This window comes from Anolis sagrei, chromosome 3 (genome assembly GCF_037176765.1).
Source record: "Anolis sagrei isolate rAnoSag1 chromosome 3, rAnoSag1.mat, whole genome shotgun sequence".
Lineage (NCBI taxonomy): Eukaryota > Metazoa > Chordata > Lepidosauria > Squamata > Dactyloidae > Anolis > Anolis sagrei.
Window position 1 is genome coordinate 191,241,425 of NC_090023.1, and position 14,025 is coordinate 191,255,449.

Below are 14,025 nucleotides of genomic sequence, written 5' to 3' on the forward strand. Positions count from 1 at the left end.
GGAAGTTCCTCTGGCCCCTTCTATACTACCATATAATCCAGATTATCAGAGCAGTTAATCCACATTATCTGCTTTGAACTGTATTATATGAATCTAAACTGCCATATAATCCAGTTCAAAGCAGATAATCTGGATTTTAAATGGCAGTGTAGAAGAGCCCTTAAAAAATACGGTGTAGAAACAGGCTGTCTCATGAACCAAGTTCAATCTGGGTGAAGGAGACCTTTGCAGAATAGATTTTTTTCATGTCAGTAATGATTTGAGAAACTGCAGAATAGATTAAGCACATGGAATACTAGCCAAACTGGTGTGCTTTTAGTTTAGGAAATGACAGTGGCATGCAGACTCATAGCCAGGATTTTGATTCGGGGGGAGGGGGGCTGAGTTTGATTGGGGGGGGCTGAGTCTGAGTGAAAGAGGGTCTACCCTAGCAAACCTTTTGTATCATTACCCCAATACCCCATGCATATGGGATATATTGAGCATGGTGATCAGATCATGATATGAATAAACATAATTTAAATAATGTACCAGTAAGGCCTTCTCACAGATCACCATGAGAATTTGGGGGGGGGGGGGGTAAAGCCCCTCAAGCCCCCCCCCACCCCCGGCTACATGCCTGGTGGCATGTATAACACATAGTAACCAGATACAATAAGCCCTCAACATTTATGGAGGTTAGGAATCACTAAGTCCTCCACGGTGGCTCTAATATTTATTTTGATGGAAACTGACCATAGAATTGCATTGAAGGACCTAGAAAAATTCCCAGAGAGGTGAAATCCATGAATAATCAAATCTGTAAAAGTAAAAAGTGCAAATGTGGAAAATTGAACAAATTCTTCTCAATGGCAATTGTTCATTTGAGTGCAAAGTTAATTCATCTCATTTCTATTAGTAAGCCATGTTCCTCATATGTCTTGGTTTAATGTTGGTTAATATATCAAGAGAGGAAAAGCTTAGGGCTATTATCCTAGGAATATTATCCTAGGTATATAAATATAGTAAATAAATAAATAGGAAACCCTATTACTTGAGGAACCTCACTGAATTAAACAGAGTCCACATCTGAGTAAATACTAACAGAATTGCACTATAACTGCAACATTTTAAGCATGTTGTCTCAGTCCAGTTGACCTCAATACAGTTTAATCCTTAGTCTGTATGCAAAGGATCAGCCCATAGACTTTTCAGAATAAAGTATAATATATAAATCCTGCCAGTCATGGGAATATAACATGAGTAATGAGATCTTAGTGACCATTCAGAAATGGGAGAGAACATACTTCTATTTTCCAGATACTTCTGAGGATATTACATTTTCTGACTGAAGAGCTCAATGGAATGTTAAGTAATTCCAAGTCCTCGAGTAAGGAACATGAATTCTAGCCAGGGGATAAGTCTTTATGGATGTTACTTCTCATTATAGAAAGATGTGGGCAAGCAAATGGAAGGGAGAATATGTGTCCATTAAAATAATTTTTAAAATTACATCTGGGGCCGGCAAAATGCAACTAATGTATTTCTCTTCTAGCTGTTGCAGGGGAAAAATAATACATAAGATATTGGAATAAATGAATGAATCTAGAGGAGTGATATAGGTCTTACACTGGTAGAATTGGCCTTGAGAAATAATGGGTCAAATCCCTACATAGCCATGAAACTCACAGGATGCCCTCCAGCTAGACCAGTGTTTCTCAAACTGTTCTCTTCCATGTATTTTGGACTTCAGTTCCCAGAAAGCCTAGCCAGTTTAGCAGCTGTTAGGAATTGTGGAAGCTGGAATCCAAAACATCTGGAGGAGCACAGTTTGAGAAACTCTGAGCTAGTCACACACTCTCAGGTTGACCAGCCTCAAAGGGTAGTTGTAACGATAAGCAGGAAAGGCATTATTTATTGTCTTGCACTGAGCCAGCCCCCTTCCACACAACTGAATAAAATCCCACATTTTTTTGCTTTGAACTGGGTTTTTTTGTTTGTTTGTTTGTTTTTTTTTTGTCATGTCAGGAGCAACTTGATAAACTGCAAGTCGCTTCTGGTGTGAGAGAATTGGCTGTATGTAAGGACATTGCCCAGGGGACGCTTGGACGTTTTGATATTTTACTATCCTTGTGGGAGGCTTCTCTCATGTTCCCGCATGGAGTGCTGGAGCTGATAGCGGGAACTCATCCATGCTGTCCCCGGATTCGAACCTGCAACCTGTCAGTATTCAGTCCTGCCAGCACAGGGGTTTAACCTACTGCACCACCGGAGGCTCCTTCGAACTGGGTTATATGGCAGTGTGGACTCAGATAACCCAGTTGAAAGCAGATATTGTAGGATTTTCTGTCTTGATATTCTGGATCAAAGACATGGTAGAACTGTAACTTGTAACAAATATATGTAAATATCTTTTGAGAAAGGATAATTCCCAATTTTTACCTATTCCCAATTTTTACCTATTTTCAATACCTATTCTGTTTAAGCAGTGTGCAAAAAAGCTTCTGCTGAAAGTTGGAACAAAAATGTAAAGCTTTGTAGAATTAGAATTAAGAATGAATGAAATGTTAATCATCTAGATATACGGCATCATCAGCATACATTGTTAATTGTGTGTAATAATGCACAAATGAGTTTCAGCTAATTAGTTTTCAATCATATAATCAGTGGGAGTCTATGACCCCTTGCACACAGCTGAATAAAATCCCATATTTTCTGCTTTGAACTAGACTATATGGAAGTGTGGACTCAGATAACCCAGTTCAAAGCAGATATTGTGGGAATTTCTGCCTTGATATCCTGGGTTATATGGCTGTGTGGAAGAGCCCTCGGTTACTGTGGATCTTACACATTGTTCTTTGCATCATGATCTTGATATTGAATAATCCCAAATTGATTCGTGCCAGCACAAAATCTACATGGCAGCAATAGTTCTAGTATCATTTACCATCAGCCTATGTACTACTATGTTACTGTTACAGGCCCTTTGTGTTAAAATGTCTGTTATATGAGAAAACACCAATTGAGGATGATACATAATATCAAGATAAAAAAGATGATAATTTATCAGCTATATAGAATATGGAAGTTATTCTACTTGGCTCTTTGTAAAACGGAACCATGATTGTACAAAGAATGCCAGATTCTATCTCTTTTTGTAAGATTTATGTTTCAGGAACCCACACAAAGCTATTGAGTAATCCATTTATTTTCTATAGGGTCCTTACAGTTATCATCTAAAGGTTATTCTGGAAACAAATCCCATTTTTCTCTAGGCGAAATGCTATCTATAGGTATAAGCAGCAAAAGCTAAGCTTTCAAAATATTCTCTTCACTGATAGCATATTTTTTGAGGTTGCTTATTCTGTACATTTAAATTTCCTGAACTAAAAAACTAAGGTGCTTACTAATAATTAAATGCACTGGAGGAAGGGTTAAAAGGCAAGCATAAATTGTATATATAATATATTGCATATACATAGAATATTTATAATATTATAATGTAATACAATGTAATACTACTAATAATAATACAATATTATAATTATATATTTTATATTGCATGTAATATTGCTAATATTACAATATAACAGTATTGTACAATATAGTAATATATAATACTGATATTATATTATGCTAATAATATAATATATTGTATCTTGTAAGCCACTCTGAGTCCCCTTCGAGATGAGAAGGGTGGCATATAAATGTCGTAAATAAATATATAAATTCTTTCTTAAAAGGAAGAATCTTCAAACAATAATCCACTAACATGAACAGCAGGATGAGTTGAAATAGAAACAACATTTCTACCTACATTTTCCTGTCAATTACAATCACTCCTACTCGTAAGTAACTCCTACTGAATTTATTGAGTCTTATGGCCCTTCCATATAGCCCTATATCCAAGAATATCAAGGCAGAAAATACCACATTATCTGAGTGTGGACTCAGATAACCCAGTTCACAGCAGATATTGTGGGATTTTCTGCCTTGATATTCTGGGATATAGGGCTGTGTGAAAGGGCCTATAATGTTGCTAGAGCTTGATTTTCTGGCTCACACCTTCAGTTTTTACAAATAGATGGGTCAACCTGCAAATGTGGTCATTGGTTTCCTAACAGATGCTTGAGAGGTCTGTTATGAAATGAACGACGGCTAAGATGCAAAGTGATAATTTCTTCTTTCCATGCTTCCCTTCCTTAGACTTGCTTCAGACACACTCACTGCCCACAAGCATTCATTGAAAGTCCAACACAAGTGTCAGTAACAACATGCAACTTAGAGCAGGTAGGCCAAAATGATGAATCAGAAATGCAAATCGAAAGACACAATCCAATCCTTCCAAGTGAATCCCTGACAGTTGCAAATATCCAGTGCCCTATTGTACCAGGATTGCTGGCAAGTGAACAGCAGCAATACAATTCAGATTCACAATCTTCATGCTTCAAGTTCCATCAGCATTTTAAACTCATAGTTTGGAATCCATTAGTGTGATATTTGTAACCAACAGGGGAATACATGGCACGAATATGAAAAATTTCCTTTTAACATGTGATAAAAACAAAATGTAACAAAATTGAAGCGATGTCAGTATTGTCCAGGGAAAGAAGAGTTCACCGCAACTTGGAAGAGCCTGGGGTCATGTAGAACATAATGTCTGTGCTGAATAATATGCAAAAGTGCAGAAGAGCCTTGTATCGGCAGCAGTTTAGTTCAACCCAATGCTGTCTGAAGTATCCGAATCAAGATGGGTGCTTGCTATCTTATGCAATAGACTATAATGCCACAAAATTGGCAAGGCCTTCTATTTTCCAATCATCATCACCACCATCATAATCAAGGAATAACATCTGTATCTATTTACTAATCCAGCAATGAGACCTAGACAAAATGATGCCAGGTGCCACAAGCAAAACCGATTTTGGCAATGGATCGCTTTAAAACGCCCAAGCAAGCTGTTATATAACTGTGTGCAAAGGCACTGATCCCATTTCAATGCAGAAAATAAGGAAAGAGTTATGCAGGGAAACTAACCTTACAGGCATGCTCCATCGTGATGGAAATGCTGCTGGTCGGCTTTACCCAAAGATAGTCCAATTCCTGGTCTTGCGGTAGGCTTCATTCTGAAACCTGTAGGTTGTTCCTAGCCGACAGATTTAAAAGGGCAGATCTGGGGTCTGTTGGGCCATTTGCATTCTCAAGCAGCTCACAATTCATCAGAAAAATCAGAAAGTCCACTCCATCCCTGCTGCAGTATCCTTTGGCGAGTGGAGAGAGCAGAGAGAGATGCATGAAACTATTCCAGGGGAGGAGGAGGGAAATAAGGGAGGAGGGAGGAGAAGGGGCTGGAATCAACCATGTAGGGACTGAAGAAAATCTGTTCACCATGCACACACCCAGAAAGTGGAGAGTGTCTATAATTGAGGGAAAGAGCAAGAGAGGAATTTCACAGGGGTGTTGCAGCAGTTGCCGAGGGGATGTGCTTCAGGTTGACTTGCCTCTCCCTCCTGGGAAAATGAGCTCACTGCCAGCATCCAAGAGCCGCCCCTCAGCCATTGCAGGGACACTGCAGAGAGAGCAGGAGGCACGTCATGGGAGGCGATGGCACCGAAGGGAACCCAAGCCCTGCCTCTCCAAGGAGCAGGCACCACAGCCCTCTGCAATCTCACCCCCCTTGGAGTCTGGAGGGTTTTTTTTTTACAGTGACTTGTTTGCTTGGGAGGATTTAAATGTCTTTCTGTGTGTGTGAAAGGGAGGGGATGCCTTCCTCTCCAGCATCCCTGAAAAGGGCGGTGCGTTGCCAAGGTTACAGAGATTTTCTCTCATCCTTTCCTTGTCAAGAAGCAATTGGGCTGAAAGGATGCTGGCATCGGAAAGCTCAGCATTTCCTAGGATGTATCCACACTGCTTCTTTACAGAACCTTAGGGTGCATCTACACTAAGATTAGTGCAGTTTGATGCCACTTTAACTGCCATGGCTCAATGCTGGGAGTTGTAGATTTGAAAGCTCTTTAGCCTTCACTGCAAAAGAGAAGTGGTACCTCACCAGACTACAACTCCTGGAATTCCATAGCATTAGGGGAGTGCCAAACTGCATTATTTTTACAGCGTACATGCACTCATAGAGTTGGGAGAGATCCCAAGGGCCATTCAGTCAATTCTGTTCTGCCATGCAAGAAAACACAATCAAAGCACTCCTGATAGATAGCCATCCAGCCCCTGTTTAAGAACTTACAGATATGAAGACTCCACCACATTCCAAGGCAGCATATAATAATAATAATAATAATAATAATAATAATAATAATAAGAAGAAGAAGAAGAAGAAGAAGAAGAAGAAGAGGAAGAAGAGGAGGAGGAGGAGGAGGAAGAGGAGGAAGCAGTAAAGAATTGGTGGGATCATAAACCTGCCAAGGTAGTGAAAAATGAACACGCAAAAATACTGTGGGACTTTCGAATCCAGACTGACAAAGTTTTGGAACACAATACACCAGACATCATGACTGTGGAAAAGAAAAAAGTTTGGATTATTGATATCGCCATACTAGGTGACAGTCGCATTGAGGAAAAACAGGAAAAACTCAGCTGTTATCAGAGCCTCAAAATCAAACTGCAAAGGCTCTGGCATAAACCAGTAGAGGTGGTCCCAGTGGTCATCGGCACACTGGGTGCTATACCAAAAGATCTCAGTAGGCATTTGGAAACAATAAACATTAACAAAAACACTGTCAACTGCAAAAGGCCACCTTACTTGGATCTGCGCACATCATTCAAAAATATATCACACAGTCCTAAACGCTTGGGAAGTGTTCAACTTGTGATTTGGTGATACAAAATCCAGCATATATATTTCATTTGCTGAGTCATACTGTGTTATTTTTGTCAGTAAAATAATAATAACAGCAACAACTTTATTTTTGTACCCAGCCTCCATCTCCCTGAAGGTATACGGGCGGCTTACTTATGACACAATGTCCCTCAAACAACGCATAAAATAAACACACAATACAATATAAGATAAAATCAAAAGCAAATAAAACAAAGTTTAACTTCAAAACAGTGTCCCATAACTTATGATGAGAACTGTCATAAAACATAGCCAACTGTAACCAGGAGCAGGGAATATTATCAAAGTGCATGGGGTCAAAGTGCAGTGCTGTGGCATTAAATTGCAGACCATTGGGACTAGACATTCTCAAAGGCTTATCTAAACATCCAAGTCTTCAATTCCTTCGGAAGGAGGACAGTGTGGAGGGCGGCCTAATCTCCCTAGAGAGGGCGTTCCAAAGCCGGGCAGGCACCACTGAGAAGGCCCTCTCCCTCGTTCCCACCAACCGCGCTTGTGACAGTGCCAGGACCATGAGGAGGGCCTCCCCAGCAGATCTTAATGCTTGTACAGGAACATGGGGTGGGGGGAGGGCATGCGGTCAGACTTGGGACTGGAAACTTATCAGCAACCAGTGGAGCTGTTTTAATTGGGACGTCATCCACTCCCTATAATTAGCTCCAGTTAGCAACCTGGCTGCTGGTCTTTGCACCAGTTACAGTTTCCAGGCCATCTTCAAAGGCAGCCCTACGTAGAGTGCATTGTATTGATCTAACCTGGATGTAACTAATGCTTATTCCATCATCATACAGCTCTTACCATCAGGAAGTTTTGAAATGGTTTGATACCATTTTAACTGTGATGGTGCCATTCCAAGGATGATCAAGTTTTTGGACTATTTATAAGTTGGAATGCTATTCAAAGTCCTTTGCAAAGTGACAGAGCCTAGCATTTGATAGGATGAAGCCATGGCAGTTAAAGTGGGATCAAATTGTTACAATAGTGCAGTGTGGCTACATTCCTCATTGCCAAGGAGACAGTATATTCTTAAATAAATTCTTACAGGTGGCCTGTCTAGGATTCGGTATAAACACATTTTGATTAAAATGTCTTTAGTAAGTATTGTAAGTATTGTAAGCCCTTGATATCTGCTAGAGATTATCTCCAGGACCCCCAACACTAATGGATGTTCAAGTTCCATTATATGCAATTGCATAGTAGAATTGTGTTTCTCATATAATGGCAAAATCAAGGTTTGCTCTTTAGGGAAAATTGTGAATATTTTTACACCATGGAAAGTTGGTTCTGTTGGTGCAGAATCTATGGATAGAGGGGGCTAACTGTACAATGTCAGATGGGGAATTTGATTGCTAAAAATGCAATAAGCTCAACAAGCTTCTTTCAAAGTGTTTGAGCATGTCAGACTTCTCAACAGCCCCTTTAAAATATTTGCACTGTCATGGCAGTTAGAATTTTTGTATTTGTGGAAACTGGAGAGTAAACAGAGCTGGTAGCAAATAGATAAACACATTTGAAGTGTGGCACTAGAGGACATTCCTATGGATCCCATGGACTGCAAACAAATTAGTTTTAGAATAAATTAGGCCTGAAGCCAAGATATCTAAACCGAGGCTGTCATATTTTGACATAGAATGGGATGACATGACTCATTAAAAAAGATAATGCTTGCCACAACCCTGACCTTATAAAACCTGAGCTAGGCAGTTGATGACTGGAGATCATAGATGTCTCTTATTTGTAGGATTATTTTAAGCAGAAGTCAGCTTGATGTTAAATAACAACTACTTTATGCTTCCTTTTTGGATTTGAATGGTGGAAGCCTCCTTTTCTGATAATAATTAAATATTAAAGAAGTGGCATCTGCAGTGTAATTGTTGTTGTCATTGTGGTGTGCCTTCATTTCCAACTAATGGCAAGCTAAACCTTGTCATGGAGTTTTCTTGGCAAGATTTGTTGAGAGAGAACTTGCTGTTGTCTTCCTCTGAAAGCTGAGATAATGTGACTTGCTTATAGTAATCTGGTGGGTTTCTATTAATGATTGAGGATCATAATCCTTGTTCAACCCTAGTTCAACACTTAAACTATGATATTACACTGCAATCTAGGGTACAATTCCATTATCCGGGTGGTCACAAGGGGGTATTTATTTATTTGTCGTGTCAGATTAACCAGTTAATTATATTACATTTCTAACAGAACAAACCAAACAAACAGATAAAATACAACATTTGTGAGTTTGGTAGTTGGTTAAATGTCCTTTGACCAGTATCTGGCCACTTGGAGTGCTTCTGGTGTTGCTGCAAGAAGGTCCTCCATTGTGCATGTGGCAGGGCTCAGGTTGCATTGCAACAGGTGGTCAGTGGTTTGCTCTTCTCCACACTCGCATATCGAGGATTCCACTTTGTAGCCCCATTTCTGAAGGTTGGCTCTGCATCTTGTGGTGCCAGAACGCAGTCTGTTTAGTGCCTTCCAAGTCGCCCAGTCCTCTGTGTGCCTAGGAGGGAGTCTCTCATTTGGTATCAGCCATTGGTTGAGGTTCTGGGTTTGAGCCTGCCACTTTTGGACTCTCGCTTGCTGAGGTGTTCCAGCAAGTGTCTCTGTAGATCTTAGAAAACTATTTCTAGATTTAAGTCGTTGACGTGCTTGCTGATACCCAAACAGGGGATGAGCTGGAGATGTCTCTGCCTTGGTCCTTTCACTATTGGCTGCTACTTCGCAGCTGATGTCAGGTAATGCAATACCGGCTAAGTAGTTTAATTTCTCCAGTGGTGTAGGGCGCAGGCACCCCGTGATAATGCGGCATGTCTCATTAAGATCCACATCCACTGTTTTAGTGTGGTGAGATGTGTTTCACACTGGGCATGCATACTCAGCAGCAGAGTAGCACAGCGCAAAGGCGGATGTCTTCACTGTATCTGGTTGTGATCCCCAGGTTGTGCCAGTCAGCGTTCGTATGATATTGTTTCTAGCACCCACTTTTTGCTTGATGTTCAGGCAGTGCTTCTTGTAGGTAAGAGCACGATCCAGAGTGACTCCCAGGTATTTGGGTGCGCTGCAATGCTCCAGTGGGATTCCTTCCCAGGTGATCTTCAGAGCTCGGGATGCTTCTCTGTTCTTGAGATGAAAGGCACATGTCTGTGGTTTAGATGGGTTGGGGATCAGCTGGTTTTCCTTGTAATAGGCAGTAAGAGCACCTAGAGCTTTGGAAAGCTTCTGTTCTACCATCTCAAAGCTCCCTGCTTGAGCGGTAATGGCACAATCATCAACATAGATGAAACTCTCTGTCCCTTCTGGCAGTGGCTGGTCATTTGTGTAGAGCACGCTCCCCTGAGGCAGGCCGTTCTGTTTCCGCCATCTGCTTCTCTGGCCCTGGAACTCAACAAAAAAGCTCCTGTTTTGTAGCAGGTTTCCTATGAGGCGGGTGAGGTGGTAGTCCTTTGTGATTATACATGTTTCTCAGGAGGAGGCGGTGGTTCACAGTATCATAGGCTGCTGACAGGTCTATGAAGACAGCTCCTGTAATCTGCTGCCTTTCAAAGCCATCTTCTATGTGCTGAGTCAGGTTCAACACTTGCGATGTGCAGCTTTTGCCTTTTCTGAAGCCAACTTGCTGTGGGATCAGACAGGGGTCTATTTTTTCCGTAATTCTATGCAAAATAAGTCTCTCCAGAACTTTGTAGAGGTGGCACAACAAGGGGGTGCTAGACAGAGAAGGAAAGTCCTTTTTACGGAGGGAGTGGGGGTTGAAGGAGTAAAACTATTTTATGTTATTCCCCCACCCATGCCACCATTGTTTGCGACATGGGAAGGGGGGAGGAATAACCTGCAAAAATGGAGGACATGTTTTTTCTCTTTCAACTCTCCCCCCCCCCCCGCAAAATGGACAGTCCTTCTCTGTCTAGTGCCTTCTTGTGACCTTCGCTTGGATAATAGAACAGTATTATAGTATTTATTTATTTATTTATTTGCAGTATTTATATTCTGCCCTTCTCACCCCACAGGGGACTCAGGGCGGATCACCATGCACATATACATGGCAAACATTCAGTGCCATAGACACACAACATATATAGACAGACACACAGAGGCTATTTAACTTCCCAGCTTCATGAGGGTATGCTTCATAGTCCAGTCACCGGAGGGAGCTGTTGCTTCATTGTCTGCTTGTGACACAGATGGAGTATTTCCTCATCCTTTTGCACGCTGCTGGATATTTTTATGGCGTTTTAAATTAGTTAAATTAGCCTCCCCGCATAAGCAGTACCTAAATTTCTTACTGGACAGATGCAACTATCTTTCAGGCTGCAAAGGTCGACAGCAAGCTAGACAAATGGTCGGGAGCTTACTCCGACCCGGGCTGGCTTTGAACTCATGACCTTTGAACTCATGACCTTTATAGCTGGCTCCCAACCCGCTGCGCCACAACTCTGTACCCAATCTAGTTCCAAACATGCCAGGCTCTTTCTGAAAACCCTGTTGATATCGAGCTCTTTTGGGGGTTTCTCCCCGCGAGGGGAGCCCTTAAGGACCACAAATGGGGTCCTGACCTTGGCGAGCGGCCAGCGGATGCCAATTCAAAAAAACGCAAAAACGTTGAAAATCAATCTCGCCAGAGGCTGAAGAGGCAATCTGCGACCGAGGCGTTTATTTAGCGATTCAGCTGAAAAGGATGCGTTACAGGGATGAATCCTCCATAAGGCATACAGTACAGTGATTTTCAGGCATATTTATACAGACAGAACAAAAGAAAAACAGTTTGAAACTTCCGCCCGCCTTCCTTCAGCTGGCTTTGCCCTGATTGGCTGGCCCTGGAACAGCTAGGAGGAGGCTTGGCCGCATGTCCCGCCTCTCAGCCAACCAGCGGGCGCTGCTGCCTCCGAGGGGGCCAATCGGAGCCTCCCTAGCGCCTCCGAAGATGGTCCAATCAGCAGTCCGGAGGCGGGACATGGCTAGACAGCTCAGAGGGGGCAGGATGCCCGGGAGGCATCTTGCCAGCTGACTGAAAGCCTTTGCTGCTGGCCCGGCAGGGTGGCAGACAGGGGAAACAAAGGGATTTCCTGAGTTCTGATAGCAGATGTGTATAGGCACAAAGGGTGGGCTATGGGTGGCATTTGGATCTCAACCTTGAGGACAAAGGGGTCCTTAGTCACAAGGGAGCGTACACAAACACCATGATTGATTTAATCAGTCTGTTTTTCCGGGTCTTTGGCTGACAAATCTTTGGCTTTTGTTCGTCTGACTCTGAAAACAAAGCCATAAGATATTGCCAGTATTTGTCCATGCAATGTCAATATGAATGGAGTTTCTTCCAAGGAAATTGGATTCCTTGGCTGTAATCCCCAGGTCACATACTTTTATAGGGTAAAGTTCAAGGGGGGAAAGTAAGGAAGGAGGGTGAGGGTACATCTCATTTCATTTCATCTCATTACATATCATATACTTCATATATATTCTTCACAGTCTTTCATAACTCATAGATTTCATAGGAAAGATCCCCATCCCAGTAAAGTTTATTAGAAAACCCACAGCAATTAATAAAGGCAATCAGCAGAGTTCCTGAGGTATGATCCTTTGCAACAAGGGCATGCACCCACAGGCGGGGGCCATGCTTCCCAAGCGGCTTGGCTTTTGAGTTCGTGGAGGAAGTTCATGATGATAGGGCATCAAGTCAATCAGTGAGGGCAGAAAGGTCCGCAAGGAATCCGCAAATGGTGGAGAGTGGGGCAATGTCCTTTGGAGAACTACATTTCCCTGATCAGGGGCCAGGGTCCAGTGCACAAGCCAGAGAATTCACAGAGAGGAAACAGGAACCCAGTTATGTGTGCTGGGTCAGGAAGCAGCAGAATCCATTGTCCGGCCCTTGGCGAACTACAAATACTTGGGGGGGGGGGGGGGTAGATGCTCTGCATCACTGTGGCAGATTCACTTTAGGATTATCATAAACCCCAAATTATTTGAAAGTATATACCAACATATTGTACTGTATGCATTGTCGAAGGCTTTCATGGCTGGAATCACTGGGTTGTTGTAGGTTTTTCGGGCTATATGGATATTTTCTAGAAATATTCTTTCCTGACAATTTGCCTGCATCTATAGCAAGCATCCTCAGAGGTTATGCTCCGAAAATATGTGGGTTTTTTTAACTCATTCTGAGGATGCTTGCCACAGATGCAGGCAAAACATCAGAAGAAAATGCTTCTAGAACATGGCTTTGTAGCCCAAAAAACCTACAACAGTCTGTTTTATTGTATGTTCTATACATTATGATCAGTGGTGTATTAAATAGATTGCTTCAATATAATAACTATGGTCACAAAAATTGCATTAAAAACTAAAGAATGACTGTTGATGTCAAACTGTTAAATGTTGATATAACAGTAAAATATTAGCTGATGTGAACTGGGAATTTCCAAATGATCCCCGACACCATAAAGTACAAAATGTTATAATACACTTTCCTTTGTCCCTCACTTCCTGATGCTCCAAATATTCTTTATATTCAGAATATGGAAGAATCCAGGTTTATTTGCTTATGAAGAAGCTCCATACTTCCTTCAAAATCTAGAGCATGGATAATGCCAACATTCAGATCAAGCAAAAAAAAAAACCCAACTAAACTAAGGGCCATATAACCCAGAATATCAAGGCACATAACCCACAATATCTACTTTGAACTGGGTTATCTGAGGCCCCTTCCACATAGATGAATAAAATCCCACATTTTCTGCTTTGAACTGGAATATATGACAGTGTGGACTCAGATAACCCAATTCAAAGCAGATTTTGTGGGATTTTCTGCCTTGATATTCTGGGTTATATGGCTGTGTGGAAGGGCCATGAGTCCATACTGCCATATCATCCAGTTCAATGTGGATTTTATACAGCTGTGTGGAAGGGGTCTCAATCCAGTTCCCAGGTCAGGAACCAAATAAAGAAGAGGTGAGACACAGTAAGTTCCTTTAAAAAACAGTTTTCTTAAAATGCTCTCCAAAGGTAGGACGTGTATAGCGAGCCCACTGAATGTTTTAATCTATCCACTGGCAAAACAAATCATTTTGCATCATCAAAATTACTTAGTTTGCAAAGCAGCATTGGGAGGAAAGAATATTCCTGTATGTATCTGATAATCATCTTTAATATATGACTACAGCTGGATAAGCCTAATTGAAAATGACATTAAATTGGTGCAGTATTGC

General features: G+C 41.6%; 1 protein-coding gene across 23 annotated transcripts in view; it reads right to left on the bottom strand.

The window, feature by feature from the left end:
- JAKMIP3 (Janus kinase and microtubule interacting protein 3) overlaps positions 1 to 5,651 on the bottom strand; it is a 138,641-nt gene extending 132,990 nt beyond the window's left edge. For 7 of the 23 annotated variants that reach the window (XM_067465774.1, XM_067465773.1, XM_067465771.1 and 4 more), the window contains exon 1: positions 5,017 to 5,649. The gene's annotated coding sequence lies outside the window, so the exon portion shown is untranslated. Of the gene's footprint in view, positions 1 to 5,016 lie in introns of all 23 variants that reach the window. The other 16 variants (XM_067465764.1, XM_067465765.1, XM_067465762.1 and 13 more) reach the window with 5 other exon arrangements.
- Between the last annotated feature and the right edge of the window lie 8,374 nt (positions 5,652 to 14,025).